The 19,999-nt window shown below is 39.4% G+C and overlaps 1 non-coding gene and 1 pseudogene across 1 annotated transcript; both read right to left on the bottom strand.

Annotated features, from left to right (window-relative positions):
• The window catches only part of LOC107139353, a 118,032-nt pseudogene that overhangs the window by 49,744 nt on the left and 48,289 nt on the right, over positions 1-19,999 (bottom strand).
• On the bottom strand, positions 6,129-6,234 carry LOC125617823. The gene has a single exon (XR_007348936.1). It is a non-coding gene; the product is annotated as a small nucleolar RNA SNORA31 (small nucleolar RNA).

Below are 19,999 nucleotides of genomic sequence, written 5' to 3'. Positions count from 1 at the left end.
ACTGTCCCATGTCTTTTCTGAGGACCCAATCAGCCCACTCCATCTTACTTGGATTTCCTTCTCTACACAGGCTCTATTTCAACCTCTTCTGGATGAGTATAGGTATTGTTAGCAAAAATTAGCTTACATATATATACTTCCACAATTTCCTTAAAAAAAAAAAGGTACAATTCTTTATGAAGGAAACTTAATCATCTTCTCCCCACCCCTTCTCCTCCTACTTTTCCTTCTCTTCCTCCTTCTTTCTTTTGTGGTGGAGATAGAACCTTAACATATAGGTTAAGCTCATAATATACTACTGAGCTATACCCACAGTCTCAGAAACCTGATTTTTAAAATCTTAAATCTGTTTTAAAATCACGTTATTGAAGTATTTCACCTCAATGGATGATTTTGAGTTAAAATTTTTAAGCGTTTTAAAATAGACCCATAAATTATAATTATCACATTAGAAGTAATAGAATTATATCCATTCCTCAAAAACGTGGTCTCATAGAAAGTGACTTCAGGGTATTAAATGATGCATCCTAATGAAAACTAGATCATTTTAAAATGTAAATATTAATTCAGTGCAGAATCCTTTTTGTAGAACTGAAGTAAAACAATAACTAAAATAAGTATGGAGTTCATCTCAACAAACCTATGTGACTTAAATATTTACACTATTATTATGTCAATCCTATTGGTTCTTCCAGAAACATCTAACTGCCCAACATGACTAGCTGTACCTACTCTGTACTAATGTTTGATTTTTTTTAATAGACGGCATATTGTATAAAAGGACTATTTCACACATACAAATAATTATAGGCTGTTTTGGTGATTCAGATATTGACTACCTTACATTCTTTATAAAAATGAATGTCAACAGAATCTAAATGTTCCTGGCTGGAATTTTCTGGGCTATATAGCACAGGTTATCTTACAGCTGTCTAAAATCATCAGAAGGGATAAGTTGCTATTTGCAATAAGGCATGCATTTACATGTGGCATAAATAATTTTTCTCCTAGTTGCAGTTCTGTTACTTCTGTGGTTTCATTTCCTTTAATTTACTATCAGTCATGACCCCCATCTTCCACAGGGACAATGAGAGTGGCAGGTAATGTCACTTTCTGGTTATCCACAGGACTTTTCTAAGATTCAAGACATATGAGAATTCATGCATTTAATGACAGCCACCTGAATCCTCCCCGGGCCCTCCAGCTTTCCAGTGGGCGTGTGTGTGTGTGTGTATGTGTGTGTGTGTGTGGCGGCCAAGCAAACACTGCTATTTAAAGGCCACACAAATTGAAACTCCCACCCTGCTTGTTGGCAGAAGGTCCAATTTCCTCCCCTTCCGGGTGAGTGAACATTGCTTCTCCTTTCCACATCTTGTCTTGACTCACCTTCTGCAACCCCCACACCTAGAGATCTCTCTGTTTTTCTCCTTTGGATGTTTCCTAACTATTTCTTTGCCTGCTGCCCCTCTTTTCATCTTCTACCAAGGGAAGAGTCCTTTGCCTTATTGCTCAAAGCGGAAAGGCAAGGCGGCCATGTTTTGGGATTTGAAGCAACCACAAGGGAACTGTTCTGCAGAAAAGGAAAATGCGTTCACTGGCCACACTCCTTCATTGGGTCTCCTTGGACTCTCTGTTTTGTACTCCCAGCCTACCAGTGTATTGTTGGGGCCTAGCTCCTCCTCTTCAACTACATCTACCACCTCAGGTCCAAGAAGAGAAATGCCATTGCAATAAAAAAAAGAAAGAGAATATCTCTACTCAAAATGAAGACGTTCCCCCACCCTTCGTATGATTGAAAGGCACATTAATGACAGCATGACATTATTAAACAGCACTTACCATTTCAGGTTGAAACACATGCATTTCAATCTCTCACCTGCTAGCTTCCTTAAGCAAAGGGGACTGAAGAGGCCCCAGAAAGGACCCTCCTAGAATAAAATGTAGGTCTCTTTCACGTTTCCACCTCAGAATGCCTGTGCTTCTGTGGTTTCAAATGAGCATAGACCATAGTACTGTAATTGTATTAGTCAAGGTTCCCCTGAGAAACAAAACAAATAGGACATACAGTTATCCCTATCCACACATGGGGAATTGATTCCAACCTTTCTCCCCAGCCAGGAGGCCAAAATCCACAGATGCTCAAGTCCCGATAATGTAATAGCATAGTATTTTGTATATAACCTACCTAACTCTCCTGTATACTTTACGTTATCTCTAGATGACTTTTAATACCTAGTATAATATACATGCTTTGTAAATTGTTGTGATACTCTGTTGTTTCAGGAGTAGAGACAAGAAAAAATTCTGTGCATGTTCAGTACAGAGGCACCCATCTTAGGCCTCACTATACAAAGATATGTCAGAAACCATGCAACATTTTGAGGGGGGATATTTTCAATCCATGGTTGTTGGATGAATCCATAGATGCACAATATGTAAATACTGAGGGCTGACTCTGACTCTGTGTGTGAGAGAGACAGATTAGGAGGCTGAGAAGTTCTACAATTTGCCAGCTGCAAGTTGGAGACCTAGGATAGTAGGTAGTGTAATTTCAGTCTTAGTTTAAAAGTCTGAGAACCAGAGCAGCCAAATGTAAAGTCCAATACAGAGGCAGGAGAAGACCCAGTCCTAGCCTAAACATGGAGTCAGGAAGCCATGTTGGGTAAACATATAATGGCAGCAGTACCCCAGAGAAAAACCCCAACATGGCGTCTAACGACCCTCTTTCTCCTCTTTGTTTCTTTCACTGGCGCGAAACGTTCCCGCCAGCGCCAATGTTCAAATCCTGCTGGTGGGAAGCCTTAGCCCCAATTAGAATTAACTTCTTGGGCTCTGGAACTGACATATGGAAGAGCTTGCCAATAAATGGGTGACCCGTTATCTACCTCAGCCCTGCTACCTCTCCTCAGGTCTATATAAACCCACAGCCTTTTGTAATAAAGTGGAACCTCTTTGGTGATCTGTGTCGTGTGGTGCGGTGTCTTCCAGTCTTACAAGCCAAAATTGGCAAATTCTTCCTTCCTCTGCCTTTTTGCCCTATTCAGGCCCTCAAAGGATTGGATGATTCCCAACCATACCAGAGAGAGACATCTATTTTACCAACTCCAATTCAAATGTTAATCTTACCCAGAAACATACTCACAGATATTACCAGAAACAATGTTTAATCTGGGCACCCCGTGGCACAGTTAAATTTGACCCATGAAAATAACCATCACAATCACAAACTCAAAAAGGCAAGACACAAGGACTGAGCTCCATAGATGAGGGTGTTATATGAATTAGAATTCCCCTTATGCAGCCTGTTATGCTTCCGATCTGGAATGTCCCCCTAAAACTCCTACATCAGGCAATGTCGCAAGGTTCAGAAGTAAAAAGATTAGATCATAAAGTCTCTGACCCCATCCGTGGATTAATTCATTTGATGGATTATTAATTGAAATGGACTTACTGTGAAAACAATAGGTAGGTGGGGGTTGGTCACTAGGTATGTGGTCTTGGGGACTCCATCTACTCCTGGCCCCTTTCTGTCTCTCTCTCCTCTTTCTCACTTTCCTCTACTTCCCAACTACCATGATTGAGCAGCTTTCCTTCACCATGCCCTTCTGTCCCCCAGCCATACAGTCAGCCAACTGTGGACTAAGACCACTGAAACAGTGAGCCAAAATAAACTCTTCTTCCTCCAAGTTGTTCTTGTCGGATATTTGGGTTGCAGTAGAAAACTAAGACACAGCCAGGCTTCCTTGGTCTAAAACCTTCCCTGACTCTAGCAGCAAGACCTTGACCAAGATACTTAACCTTTCTGTGCCTCCATTTTATCATTTGTAAAATGAAGATGCAATAGCACCTATTTCGTGGTGTTTCCACCAGAATTTAATGGCAAAGGGCAGAATGCAACAACCATTTGCCACTATTGTACCTGAATAGTCTAATGATAGAGCTTATCATCTTTGAATGTTTACCATAAAGCATTTTGACGACTGTACCTTGTGCTTCTGGCAGCAAGTGGTGTGAACTAACCCCATAATAAACCCCTCTCCACCTTGCTATTTCTTTACATATAAGGACTCACATTGATTGATTATGATTGCATTCCTATAAAACATCTTAGATTTTATTCACACTTTTCTCATATGTCTAGTTTTCCAGATTTTGTGCCACCATTGCGGCTCTCTTTGTGACAGTGCTCTGTGTCTTCATTGGAGATGGACAGAGAAAAAGGTAGAATTGTCTTACAGACATTGAACATTTGCAAATACTATACATGCATGTGTGTGCACACATGTGTACAAGTATGCCCCCGGGCTTTGCTGACTCCTATACAGCTTGTGGTCTGCTTTCCTTCCCAGATTTCTTTCCTTGGCTTCATCTTGGTTCCAGTGGTTTCCCAGCTTGTGTTTATGAAATTTATTCCTTCCTTATCCACACACACACACACACACACACACACAAATCTACCTCTATAACCTCAAAATGTATGTGGGAGTGACTGTCAGGGACAAACAGTAGAGGCATTGTGTCTTGGAGCTAATTTATGACTGTAGGAAATCCCGGGACATGAGCATTTACTTTAGACTCAAACACAAAAAGCTGGTCCCTTTGGTGAATGATCTCAAAACTCACCCAGGTGAGGAAATGGGAAAGGCCAGCAGGCAGTTTCAGGTTGAACCTGTTTGGTTTCATTTTGCTGCAGTGAGGTGATCTGTTTAGGGTTTGCTTTCTCTGCTCTGAGGTTTTCAGAGCTTTCATGGTGAACTTGCAGGTGAACAAGGTAACTGAGGTAACTGTCTCGCTTCACCTAAACAGGGGTCTTCTTTGTAAAACCAGATGGCGAGCCCAGGATTGTGGCAGACAAGGGAATGTTCTCAAAAAAACAGACACTCACCAGAGCATCCCCTCCCCTGTGCCAGGTTTACCTGATAAACTTAAGAACCACAAAATGGGGCAGCAGGTGTATGTTAGTGGTAGAGTGCTTGCTTAGCGTGTGTAAGACTCTGGGTTTGACCTCAGCACAGCAAGACATAAATAAAAATAAAAATGAATCATAAACAGGTTCTGTAGAAGCCAATGAAGGGTGCTAAACTCTGCTGCCAGATATTTTTACTGGAATGTAAGAACCCATAATGTATCAGTCTGCTCTGGCATCTCTCTGCCTCCTGGTTTGGAAACTCTCTTTCCTAACACGAATACAGAACAGCCTGTATTCTTATTTTCCTTTCCTGTTTTTAAAATCCGACCAATCGACACTTTCCCCCCTTTCTGTTTTTCTAGTTTTAACTTCATATCACCTCCTAATCACTTAAAAATATGTATTTGGTCCCTACCAGGTATGATACAAATTTAATAAACACATTAGTTAATGAAAACATGCATTCAGGGGCTGGGGTTGTGGCTCAGCGGTAGAACGCTCACCTAGCATGCACAAGGCCCTGAGTTCGATCCTCTGCACCACATAAAAATAAATAAAATAAAGGTATTGTGTCTAACCAAAAAAAATAAATCTTAAAAAAAAAAACAACTATGCATTCAGGTGAGTCTGCATTTAAGGCCAGGCATGTTGATGAATTCTTGCATCCTGTCCTAAGGGGACTTTTCCTCCTACTGCAGTCACAGCTGGTTGGACCAGAGTGGACACTTGATACAAAGGCAGGCAGGAGGCACTAATGTAGGCCAGGGGACAAAGATGACCTTGGTCAACCTGTGAGATGAGGGGGCAGTTACCTGAGGGAGGCAAAGATAACACACAAAGAAAGCCTTGAAAGAGAAGACACCTTAGGAGAGAGAAAATGAAGACTGGAATTCTAAATCTGGCTCTGTCACTTTCACCCTCCATAGTTTTACTGAGATATAATTAACATATAAAAATTGTATACATCTAACGGTACAGTGTGATTTTTTTTTAAAATGTACTAGGGATTGGAACCAAGGATCTTCTACCACCAAACTACATCCTTTGCTCCCCCTCCCTTTTCTTTGAGTCAGGGTCTCACTAAATTGCTTAAGCTGACCTTGAACTTGTGATCCTCTTGTTTCAGCTTTCCAGGTAACTGGGATTATAAGCATGTACCACTGTGCCCAGCTCAATGAGATGTTTTACTTCTTTTCTGTCTTTTTTTTTTTCTTCCTACAGACATATTCCCCAGTTGAATCTGGACTGCCCTAAAGACAGAAAAGAATCTTAGTGTAAACCAAAAGAACAACAGCAAATTGTCTAAGGTCTATCAGTGGATGCAGTCAGTGTGATGTGGTGATATGTATATAAGTTGTGAAATCATTACCATAATCAAGCTAATTAACACACCCATCATTTCACATAGCTGCCCATTGTGTGTGTTGAGAACATTTAAGATTTACTTTCTTAGCAAACTTCAAGTATAAGATACCATATTACCCACCACAGTCACCATACTGTACATGAGATCTCCAGAGCTTATTCCTTATTTCTTGACCATCATCTCCCTCTTTCCCCCAAATCCCCAGCCCCTGGCAATCACCATTCAACTCATCCCTTCTAAGACTTCCACGACTGAGATCTCAGAGTGCATCTGTGCCTGGCTTCCTCCGTGAAGCATGACGCCCTCCAGGTTCAGCCACATAGCCAGCGACAGCATTTCTCTCCTTCTCAAGGCTGAAGAACACTGCATCGCACTTACACACAACACTTGCTTCATCCATCCACCTGTAGGCGTACACATAGGTTGTTTTCATATCTTGGCTGTTGTGATGAATGCTACAGGAGAATACAGACATCTCTTTAAGACAAGTGCTTTCATTTCCTTTGGATTCTGCTCCTTGATCTTGAGAAATTAATGCAACTCCCTTAAACCTCACTGCTCTCATGGTAAATTGGAGATAATCACACGGACTTCACAGAGTTTGGGAGAGGGTTAAGATGGCATATAAAGTGAATGTATGCCAGGCTCGGTGATGCATGCCTGTAATCCCAGCAGCTCAGGAGGCTGAGGCAGGAAGATCAAGAGTTCAAAGCCAGCCTCAGCAATGGTAAGATGCTAAGCAGCTCAGTGAGACCCTGTCTCTAAATAAAATACAAAATAGGGCTGGGGATGTGGCTCAGTGGTCAAGTGCTCCTGAGTTCAATCCCCGGTACCACCCCCCCTCAAAAAAAAAAGTGAATGTAAGGAACAATGTAATCAACAAATGGTGGCTACCATACGTAAAAGTGTGTGTGTGTGAGTGTGTGTGTATGTGTGTGTGTGTGTGTGTGTTTAATGGAAATACTGTAGAATTTCCAAAACTCATCACTTATGATAAAGAATGGAGTGGACAGAGGAAGTAAAGGAATGATGTAACACCAAAGCTAGATCTTAAGTTAAGATGCAGTCTGTTTTAATCACCTGTGTTCATAGTCAGTGCTTACCAGAGTGCCTGGCAAATCTGAAATGCTCAATAACTTCGTGTCACTTTCAATGAGTAACCTCAAAGCAAGACTTTGACTAGTAGCACTCAGGTACCGAATCACATGAGCAGAGCGTTTCTTTTTTTTTTCCTTTGGTACTGGGAATTGAACCCACTGAGCCAGATCCTCAGCCTTTTTTTATATTTCATTAGAGACAGGGCCTCACTAAGTTACTAAGTCTGGCTTTGAACTCATGATCCTCTTGCCTCAGCCTCCCAAACTGCTGGAATTAAGGCATGCACCACGCCACTGTGCACAGCTCATGGAGTGAGCACTTTTATTGATGGAGTTGCCCTGTTGTAACTCCCTGAGCCTCTTCATGTGAAATCTGCTGCAGCTATAATTTTACTTGGAAAAGATTAGAATGGATGAGGTCACTTTTCCTATAGTCTTTTCCCTTTTTCTTATGTATTTTCATCTTCTTTTCAACTTTCACCATAGTTCACAGGAGAGCAAAAACAAAAACAAAGACCTTTCACAGAAGTAACTTCCCATTTTGGCTTCTCTCCTAAAATCTAAGACCAAAAAAAGAATCACAAAGACATGAAAATCCAAGATGGGCAAGTTCCCCAAATCTTTAACCCGATACAAATACTGACATGGATCGGAAAGATCTGGTAAGTAACCCTTGACTAGAGAGTAGGGTGAGCCAAGGGAGGGAGAGGGAATTCAGCTAGGGCACATTTCCATCTCAAAGAGCATGAGGTGTGGTAGACATCTGTTGCTTTTGTCTTCTCAACAAAACACCCATCTTTACACTGGAGAATTGGTCTTCACAGATCCCATGTGATTCCCATGGGACCAGCTACGGACTGGATATAAAACCTACCCCATCCAATCATGCCACCCCAGCCATGTTTACACAATGGGCATTGACCCAATTCCAATCGAATTTCTTCCGAGAGATTTGATATGTGAAATATTAGGAAAGGGAGGGAGTGTCCCACTTTTGTACCATGAATTATAAGGTTATATACATAAGGTTGGGGCTAGCAGAAGCCACTGTTCCCGCCACATATAATGAGCATATTTGTATCAGAAGAGAATAAAGCCACATGCAGAAGGAAGCAGCAACAAATAGAACCTGAGAGGAAGAGTTGGAAATATAATCTTGATGACATCATTTCAATACCTGAATGCACCTGTGACTAAAGCCTTTGTTTGGCTGAGCAGATTGAAAAGGCAGAAAATGAGTTCTAAGTTCTCCACCCACATCCTATTTCCTGCTCTAGCTTAAGTCCGCAAGAAGGTTTTAAAGAGAGAAGGTGCTCTGTAGACATAAGAGGGAAGAATTTGGAGCTGGAGTCGCCATCCATGACGGAGGAGATGAAAAGCAGAGAAGGAGGAAAGAAAGAGTAAAAGAGGTGACAAGATCACAAACCTGAGAATCTTAAGCAAATTCAAATAAAAATCATTATTGACATTAGTTAATTTCTTGTGAAAATTAAATTTTTTTAAAAAATATGAGCTTTGCATCTTTGAGGATATGAGGAGAGATGGAGACACAGAATTTAAATAAAATTCTGAGAGCCTTGGTCTCTTATAGGTTTTAGAATTCTTTGGGGGCTTAATCAGTTATCTAGATCTTAAAGGATCAAGTGTCGATAGCTAACATCTGAGTAAGAGATGTAAAAAAAGAGACAGAAAGATTCAGCACACATATAATAGGTATTCCTAGAGAAGAGAAAAACCCAACCAAATAGAACCAAAAATTTTTCCAAGATTACATAAAACAGAGATTCTCCCGAAAGAAAATATCTAATCTTCAGGTTAAAACAATGAATCAGGAAAGAGTCATGAGTTCTACCATGATCAAGACATATCCTGATGAAGTCATTTAATTTGGAGAATGAATGAAGTCTTAGGAACATCCAGGTAGAAGAAAGTTGTCACCTTTAAGGGGGTAAAAATATATAAACCAGGAGAGCCTCAGATGGCTCTCCACAGCAATGCCAGATGAAAAAGATAACGGAACGATGTTGATAAGAAAGAATTTGACACAGGAATTCTCAACCTAGTCGGCATCTCTTTCAAATGTAAAAAGAGGCATGGGAAATATGTTCTTAAATATGTAAAAACTGTGATTTTTTAGCATTAATTACATCTCTCTGAAAAATATATTTGAAAAAAAAACAACCACTATCTGAAAAAAGAATCAAACTAAGAATTTACACAGAGAAAACCTGTGAGAGAGAGAAATTAACAGCCAATATTTTATTTAGTGAAACATTAATTCTGTGGTACCTAGTATTTTGGAATAATATAGTTCTAATGACTTCCCAAAGAAATGCATTTTAACTGTTATATGCTATGAAAATATAATACTATTTTGTCAGTAATAGATTGAGATAAAAATTCCAGAGCATGCCAACAAAAAGCTAAATATTTGGTGCTGGTTGATGAGAGTAGACTAAACCACCCTGCCATGGTCTGAAGATGGCTAGTGCTCCCCAGTGGTCTAGATGCAAAGGCTTGGTCCCTGAGGGTGGTGCTCTTGGGAGACACTGTGGAAGGATCTAGTCAGAATTTCTCAGGTCACCCAGGATGTCACCTTGAAGGGTCTTGTGAGCCAGATAGCGCCCAGCCCTGTTTCCTGGCTTAAGAGGTGACAGGGTTGCTCCACAGTGTATTCCTGCCACTGCTGTCCTCACCAAAGGCCCAAAGCAATGGCTCAGTCTTGAACTTGAACCTCTACACTATGAGCTAAAGAAACCTCTTTTTACATCACAAGTAGCCCGTCTTCAGTAATTATTACAATGGTAGAAAGCTGACTCGGTTTAGTCCTTTTCCTTCCCAGGTTCCACTTATGTTATAATAGTTAAACCAAAATGAAACAAAATAAAACACAGACCCTTGGGCTGGGATTGTGTCTCAGTGGTAGAGCACTTGCCTAGCACATGTGTCAGGCACTGGGTTCGATTCGCAGCACCACATAAATAAATAAATAAATAAATAAATAAATAAATAAATAAATAAATAAATAAAGGTATTGTGTCCATCTACTGCTAAAAATATTAACACACACACACACACACGCACACACACACACACACACACGAGGCCCGCAGCCGTGGTGCAGCCTGTAATCCCAGCAGTTTGGGTAGGCTGAGGCAGGAGGATCCAAAGTTTGAAGCCAGGCTGGGCAAGTTGGTGAGAGTGTTGGTAAACAAAGAAAGTAAACTGAACATGAGAAAGTAACCATGGAAGACACAGAAGAGTCTGCAGGACAGAAAAGGAGAAAATAGGGCTGGGGTTGTGGCTCAGCGGCAGAGCACTTGCCTAGCAAGTGGGAGGCCCCGGGTTCGATCCTCAGCACCACATATAAATAAATAAATAAATAAATAAATAAATAAATAAATAAATAAATAAATAAAATAAGGATAGTGTGTCCAACCACAATTAAAAAATAAATATTAAAAAAAGGGAGAAAATAGCAAACCCGGAAATATCAGGTGGAGGAGAGTTTTCCCAGGGAAGCTCCTGAAAAGGCCTTAAGTTCAAAGTCAAATTGGAAACACTCAAAAGGGAAGCCAGGTGGAGGCCTAGCCTTTGAGGGTCCTGGCAGCTTCCCCTCCCTCCTCTGGGAGCTCAGATGCCACACTGTGAAAAGCACACGCTACATGGAAAGGCCAAGTGAAGCTACCCCGGCCACCAGCCACCAGCCACCAGCCATGGGAGGGTGCCATGGGACTAGCGCCGACCTGCTGAACGTCCAGGTGAACAGAGCCACAACCCACATCACGTGGAGCTGAAAACTAGTCCAGCCGAGCCCAGTTAACCCAGAGAATCATCAGAGACGATAAAATAGGTGTTGTTTTAAGACCCTAAACTGTAGGCTTATTATACAGCTATAAGTAACCAAAACAGGGGCTCTGGGGCGATCATAGGTGAGAATCTCATCGGAATCATTTGGTCCCGTTGGATTCTACTCTCTCTCCTCCCTTCTCCTTCCCCTTTCTTTATCTCTCCTCTTCCATGGAGATTCCTGAAGCTAGATTTCTATTCCTAATTGTCCCAACATCAAAGTGAAAATGAGGCTGGGGAGAGGCTTTTCCTGACCTGCAGGAATTCCAAAATGTATTCAACTATAGTGAGCACTTTGCTCCTATAAAGGAAAAGGATCAGAAAATATGATTAACTTAAAATTAGTATTTCAGGTTTTTAATAAAAAACAGTGGTAAGCTGGGCACGGTGGCCCACGCCTGTACTCCCAGCAACTTGGGAGGCCGAGGCAGGAGGATCCCGAGTTCAATGCCAGCCTCAGCAATTTAGTGAGGCACTAAGCAACTTAGCCAGACCCTGTTTCAAATAAGAAGGGGTGAGGACGTGGCTCAGTAGCACCTCTGGGTTCAATCCTGTGGTACCAAAACAAAACAGTGGCAGGTTGGGAGTAGGCCCAGGAAAAAGGAAGGAAAGGAGGATCTAAGAGACTAGGATTCTTAAGACCCTTTTCTTTCAGGAGTAGAGAGAACTTTAGTGGCATAGAATTCCACTTTTCTCCCTACAAGTCTCTTTTCGATTCTGTAACAAATAATGTATCTAGAGTTACCATACTAAAAATGCTGTTTGGGGAGTTTAAAATGTTCAGGTTTAATCCCATAATAAAGCACAACAAAATATTTAATGACAGAATAAGTATGTGAATGTTTAAAGTATTGTCACTGTAAAAGATTTGAGAGCTGAAAGAAGAGGGGATGTGACAGGCAGCCAACGTAGACACAGTTCTTATCTTTAATGGAAACAGTTGAGACACAGAAATATAAATGAAAGTGTTTAATCGTAGTCACAAGGAGAAAACAAAATGCAGAAAATCTTAAAAGTTGTTTCTGGAAAGTGAGACTAAGGGTAGGAATAACTGTGAAGGCAACTTCTATTTTTGTTTTTGTTTTATTGTTGTTGCTGTTTTTATTTTAGACTCTTTAATATTTTTAATTTTTTTGGCATATGAAACTACTTTTTGTTTTTTTTTTTTAACAATTCTATTTTAATTTTAATATTTATTTTTTAGTTTTTTCGGTGGACACAACATCTTTGTTTGTATGTGGTGCTGAGGATCGAACCCGGGCCGCATGCATGCCAGGCGAGCGTGCTACCGCTTGAGCCACATCCCCAGCCCAACTTTTTGGTTTTTTAAAACCTAATTAAAGTTCACATCCAGTGGATAAAAACTAAAGGACAGAAACATAACAAAATATTATCACTTGCCTCTAACTCAATGAGGGAAATGTAGGGTTTTTCACTATTTTCTTTGATTTTATCAATTTCATATATGTACCTATTCTGCATATTTACAGCCAACTGATTTTCAACAAAGGTACCATGAACATACATTGGAAAAAGAACAATCTCTTCAATCATTAGTGCTGGGGAAACAATATTTGTATGCAGAAGAATGAAACCAGACCCCTACCTTTTACCGCGTACAAAAATCAACTCAAAATGAATCAAGGATCTAAATGTAAGACAGAAATTATGAAACTACTAGAAGAAAAAATAGGGGAAATACTTGAAGGACATTGGTCTCAGCAAAATCTTTTTTGGACCAGACCCTAAAGCAGAGGCAACCCAAACAAAACTAGACAAGTAAGATTTTGTGAAACTAAGAAGTTTCTACAGAGCAAAGAGAGAAACTCTACAGAATGGGAGAAAACGTTTGTAAATTGTCTATGAGACAAAGACTAAAACGCAGAATCTATAAAGAACTAAAAAAAAAAAAAAAAAAAGCAACCTAAAAAGCCAAATAATACAATTTTAAAATGGGTAAGTGATTTGAATAGATATTTCTCCAAAGAAGACATACAAATGGGCAAGTATATGCAAAAATGTTCAGTGTCACTAATCATCAAGGAAATGCAAACCCAAACCACAAGGAGATATCATTTCACCCACTTAGAATGGCTTATTATCGAAAACACACACACACACACACACAAATATCAGCAAGGATAAGGAGAAAGGGGAATTCTTACACACTGTTGGTGGGAATGTAAATTAGTACAGGATTATAGAAAACAGTATGGAGTTTCCTCAAAACACTAGTAAATAGCTCTACTTTCTAATTCAACTACTGGGTATATCAAAGGAAACAAAATTGTTATATCAAAGAGATACCTGCATGCCCCATGCTTATGGCAGCACTAATCATAATCGTCAAGATATGCACTCAACCTAGGTGTCCATCAATGAATGAATGGATTTTTTTTAAAGCGGTACCTATACACAATGGAATATTATTCATCCATGAAAAGAATAAAGTACTGCCATCTGTAACAGAATGGATAGAACTGGAGAATGTTAAGTGAAATAAACCAGATGCAGAAAGAGAAATACTTCATGCTGTTACTCAGTTGTGGAAGCAAAAAGTTGACTACAGGGCTGGGACTGTAGCTCAGTGGTAGAGGGCCCGCCTCACATGTGAGAGGCACTGGGTTGGATCCTCAGTACCACATAAAAATAAATAAAGATATTTGTTGAGAGCCACAGTCCAAGGGGCCCCAGCAAACTTTCAGACTGCCAGCTGATGATTGGCTCACAGCGGCCCCAGCAACTTCTAGCTGATTGGCTCCTCTGCACCGATGCTCATTGGGCTGTTTCCCCGTCCTTTCAGACTACTGAGCTGCTCATTGGGGAACTTTTTTTGGCTCCGCCCACGCTACCCAGCCAGTCGGCCTCAAGAGCAGGAGGAGTGGGGGGAGGCTGAGAGGCTTGTGGGAAGCCGGTGGTGGCAGTTGGGCTCTGAAGGTTTTTCCTGAGGAGCTGTTTTGTTTGGCGTGTGTGGTTCTAAACATAAAGTTCGTTTCTTTTGACAAGTGGCTCCTGAATTGTGCCCAGCCAGACTGGGGCAGATATTGTGTCCAACTACAACTAAAAAAAATATTAAAGAAAAAAGACCACATAGAGATAGAGAGTACAGGTGATTAGGAAGGGTGGGGAAGGAGGGATAGAGAGAGGATAGTAAATGCCATATTTAGTAAATACAGTTTGATGAGAGAACTAGTTCTAATGTTCTATAGCACAGAAGGGAATTGTAGTCTACAGCAATTTATCATACATTTCAATATAACTAGAAGAGTTTGAAGGTTCTGTACACATAGAAATGATAATATTGGAGGAGATAGAAATGCTATGTAACCTGATTTGATCATTACGCATTTTATATAATACATATCAAGTTATAAAACTGTATTCCATAAATAAGTATAAATAATATGTCAATTACAAATTTTTAATTAAAAAAGGAAATATGTAAGTGAAAATATATAATACCCAACCACATGTACAAAGACACACTGAAGACCTCAGAAAGAATAAAAGTAAAAGAATGAACAAAAGTGTAAGCAGTCAATTTAACAAAAACAAAGCAATGATAAAGCTGGACATGGTGTTGCACACCTGTAATCCCAGCAACTCTGGAGGCTGAGGCAGGAGAATCCCAAGTCTGAGGGCAGCCTGGGCAACTTAGACCCTCAGCAACTTAGTGAGATCCTGTCTCAAAATAACAAATAAAAAGGGGTGAGGATGCAGCTCATTGGCAAAGCTCCCCTGAATTCAATCCCTAGTCCAAGAGAAAGAAAGTGGTGAGGAGGGAAAGAGAGAGAGTAGGAGGGAGGGCACAGGGGTGAAAGGGAGGGAGAGAGAAAGAGATGGGGGGAGGGAGAGAGAAACAAAAAAAGAAAGAGGTAAAATATCTAATTCAAAGTAAAATAGGACTGAGGTTTGCTTAGTAATAAAGTTGCTTACACACAATTTGAATATAGATGTTATGAAACTATATACCAAATAACAAAACCTCAAACTATATGAAACACAAAGTTCATAAAATAGAACACAAATTGACAAAAATATAAAAGCTGAAAATTAATATACATTTCTTAGTATTAAGAGGAAAAAGGATGCCGGTAGAGTGGCACATGACTGTAATACCAGCTACTCACAAGGCTGAGGCATGAGGATCACAAGTTCAAGGCCAGCCTCAGCAACTTAGCAAGACCCATCTCAAACTAAAAAATATAAAGGGTTGAGGATGTAGCTCAATTCTACAGTTCCCCTGGGTTTAATCCCTAGTACTAATCCTAGTACTAAATCCCTAGTACTAATCCCTAGTACTGTAAAAATAAATGAATTAATTACTTAATTAAAGAAAGGACAAAATAACAATTTCATAGTAACATATGAATGTATTAAAAATTACAAATAAAAATGAAAGAATCCTCTTTTTACTTTTAACAAGGGTTTGGGGAGAGGGGATACAGAGATGTTTGGTTTTGCATTTTTTCCTCTTTATGTATTATACTCAATATAGCAACCCCTATTACTTTTATATTTGAATAGAAATTTTTCAAACAATTTCTAAACCCACATACATTGTTAAAGCACAGGAGATAAAGTTAAGATTACACCAAGAAAAATATTCATAGCCTCTGTGATGGTTTAGACATGGGGTGTCCCCCCAAATCTCCTGTTAATACAAGAATATTCGGATGTTAAATGATTAGATTATGAGAGTTGTAACCTAATCAGTCCCTCCTTGCTGGCATGGACTGACTGGGTGGGAACAGTAGGCAGCTGGGGTGGGGCTGGAGGAGGTGGGCCACTGGGTGTGTGCCCTGGACAGGTGCATCTTTCTTGTGACCCCTTCCCCCCCCCCCCTTCCTGACCCCACTAGGAGCTGAGCAGCTCTCTTCTACTGGACTCTCACCTCAGGCCCAGAGCAAAGGAGTTGACCATCTATGGACTGAAACCTCTGAAAACTGTGAGCTCCAAATAAACTTTGCTTCCTCTAATTGTTCTTGTTGGGTGTTTTGGTCACAGAAAAAAAAAAGCCTACTAAAATAACCTCCAGTGTATCCATTCCTTATTAAGGAAATATGAGAATTATTCAATAAATGAATAACAATGATAACAACAAAGATTAATATAGTATAACAGCAATATTCTTCAAAAAAAGAAGCAGAAAGAAAGAATAGCAACAAAACTAATGCACTAGAGTTCTGACTTACTATTATTGCTGTTCAAGACTTGTTAAATAACTCTAGCCAGTTCCTGGACCAAGAAGGAAAACAAAACTTAACCTCTAAAAGCGAATGAATGCTAGCGAGGATGGTCATGAGAAATAATAGAGAAATATAGAAAGAACAATAAAAGAGAAAGCCCCAACCAACCCCCCTGTTCCACTTTGTCAGTCTGCTGCTCCTGGGAAGATGTACATTGCTGCAGGTGTTTTTTGGGAGGTCACAGCCCAGGGAGACTCTGTCACCACCCTCCACAGAGGAAAATTCTGAGAAATGAGTCACAACTAAAACAACAATCCTATTAATGTCGTCCTCAGGGCAGGATGTTTCCACTGTGCCATTTAAGATTGAAAGACACAAAACAGTTACTAAACTAATAAAGCTGACTTCAAGTAGCAGGCTTTGTCGTGGAGAAAGAGCAAATCCTCCTTGGATTGGCTGCCAATCAATCAAGCGCCCTGGCATGCACCCTTTGAAATGGATGATGGAGGCACAAAGGATGTGCCCAGCAGTAGCAAGAGTACTCTACTTAAAAACAAGCCCAAACCCTACCACTTCCTCACTCCAGAATATGATGTCAGAATAATATTTTCATGCTGGGAAAATATAATTTAATTTCACCACGTTGTTGCAGGTTTTTCTGTTCATTGATTCTCCCATCACTTCTATTGCTTTCCATTTGTTACATTATCTGGTATATGTCATAAATAAAATGCTTGCTATTTCATTTCGTTTGCTTTTATGAATTTCAGAAAAAAAACCCAAATTCATTCTAAGAAGACGACACTTTCTCCCGTAAATAGTATGTGCACTAAATTTTTATTTCTATCATTTCATTTAAGGCTAACAACAACAAAATTTATATGCTCTCCTTCTCCTTCTCCTTCTCCTTCTCCTTTTTTGTACCAGGGATTGAACTCAGGGGCACTCAACCACTGAGCCACATCCCCAGTCCTTTTTTTTGTATTTTAGTTATAGACAGCATCTCACTGAGTTGCTTAGGGCGTCACTAAGTTGCTGAGGCCAGCTTCGTACACACAATCCTCCTGCCTCAACCTCCCAAGCCACTGGGATTACAGGTATGAGCCACCGTGCCCAACTATATGCCTTTCTTCATGAGATAAAAATCAATGTGTTTCTTGCATCATTATAAAACTGAGGTTCCATTCATAATTTTTGTATGTGAGTAGAGCGTTATGCATGAGAAAAAATATACTTAAAGGAAATTGATTGTAGGATCTGGGTAGTTTTTCCTATATAAAATACATCTGTGTGTGTCTGTGTGTGTGTGTGTGTGTGTGTGTGTGTGTGTGTGTAACTGGGTCACTGGGGATTGAACCCAGGGGTTGTCTATCACAGAGTTATACCCCAGTCTTTTTAATTTTTTTTTTGAGACAGTTTCTTACTAAGTTGTCCATGTTGGCCTCAAACTTGTGATCCTCCTGCCTCAGCCTGCTTCCCCAGTCACGTGGACTGCAGGCATATGCCACTGTGCCTGGCTCTTTTTTGTTTGTTTTGAGATGTGGGGGGAGGTATCACCATGTTGCCTAGGCTGAAAATATCTTTGAAATGTGGCAATGTATTTTTCATTTTGGCTTTAGTATCTTGACACAATTGTGTTTGTTTTTTTCAGGTACATGAAGTGTAACCTTTATTAACATCTTTAACATTTGTTTCAGGAGCAGGTGGGTTCATGGCAGTGGCAAAGGCAAAATTAAACTTTTTATTTTATAATATTTTGGATTATCTCTGCTTCCCAATAGTGTCTACGTATTGTTTCTATTTTTAAAAGATCAAGAAATATGCAAGAAAAAAATAAAGTAAAATAAGCTAACCATTTTATCCCATTTAAGGCTTTGCCCTGATGTCTTTTTGCATGATATTAATATTACTATTGTTGCTTTATGTGTTTGTCTTTTAGTTTCAGACTGTCTGCTAAATCTCTGGCCATTTTTTTCTTTCGTATCAGAAACTATAGGATAATTCAATATTGGAAAGTTTATTATGATGTGATAGTGATAATCTAACACAATCTTTTAGAGGAAGCATTTAATAAAATTCAGATTTTATGTGTTAGAAAATTAGGGGGAAAAAAGTAACCTTTAATTTTTTTCTGTTATTTTTTAATGATGTTCCTTCCTAAAAGTATCATAAGGTTGTTGAGTCATTTTGAGAATCTTGTCTTTTCATAGGGAATTTAGTCTATTCATACTCATTACTATAACAGGTAGAATGATCTTTCTTGTGTCATGTTCTTTTATATAGTTGTCCCTCAGTATTAGAGGGAGATTGATTCTAAGACCTCCCTAGGACACTGCAAATGTTCAAGTCCCCTCTATAAATGGGGCGGTATTTACATATAACGTCTTATATAATTTAAATCATCCCTAGATTACTATAATATCTAATACTATAGAGAGCCTGTGTAATTGTTCTACCACATTACTTAGGGAATAATCACCAAAAAAAGTCTCTTGAGTGTTCAATATTTTTTCCAAATACTTTCAGTCCAGGGTTGGTTGAATCCACAGATATGGAACTAGAAGTAATAGAGGGTAGATTGTTACTGATTTTAAAATTTTGCTAGTGATTACCATTTCCCACCCCCCCCCTTTTTTTTTGGTACCAGGGATGGAACCCAGGGATGCTTAACCACTGAGTCACATTTCCAGCCTTTTTAAAATTTTTTTTTTTTTTTTGAGACAGGATCTTGCTAAATTGCTTAGGGCCTCACTAAATTGCTGAAGCTGGCATTGAACTTACCATCCTCCTGCCTCAGGCTCCAAGTCACTGGGATTACAGGCGTGGGCCACCACACCTGGAGTAATTACTTTTAATATTTAAATAAATCAGCATTTTTGTAAATGACAAAGCCAAATGTAAAAGGGTGCTCTCCCCAAGTCTCCATTTCTGCTCAAGATAGGCACTTAGAGACCTCTGCATTTCTTGACAGCTGAGCATAATTTTGTCTTTGTTTATATAACCCATGAACTTAAATCCAATTGCTACTTTAGTATTTTTATGTCTTTTCCTTCAATTTTCCCATGAACATAGCTGTAAAAATTCTTAATAAAATATTAGTAAATAGAATTCAAAAATTAAGAAAAAGTATAATATGTCCTCACCAAAATATATCACTTTGGCCTAGAGTTCTAAAGAAATTCATCAATGTAGTTAACTACATTAACATCAAACAATGCAAAAGGGAAACATGATATGAACTTTCCAAAGATGCAAAACAAGACAAATTATATGAAAAATTGACCTTCTGATACCTGAGCCTCTGTTCTTTTTTTAATCTCTCTTTTTAAGTCCTTTAAAAATATTAATTAGAAGATCGAACCCGGGTACATCTGCACCTAAAAAATAAATATTAAAAAAAGAAAAAAAAAGATCTTTAAGAGGGCTGGGGATGTGGCTCAAGCGGTAGAGCACTCGCTTGGCATGCGTGTGACCCGGGTTCGATCTTCAGCACCACATACAAACAAAGATGTTGTGTCCGCTGACAACTAAAAAAGAAATATTAAAAAAAATTTTAAAAAAGATCTTTAATATATATATATATATATAT

The sequence above is a fragment of the Marmota marmota genome, unplaced genomic scaffold (assembly GCF_001458135.2).
Source record: "Marmota marmota marmota unplaced genomic scaffold, marMar, whole genome shotgun sequence".
NCBI lineage: Eukaryota > Metazoa > Chordata > Mammalia > Rodentia > Sciuridae > Marmota > Marmota marmota.
Note: the sequence above shows the minus strand (reverse complement) of the source record. Positions and strands in the feature narration are given on the sequence as shown.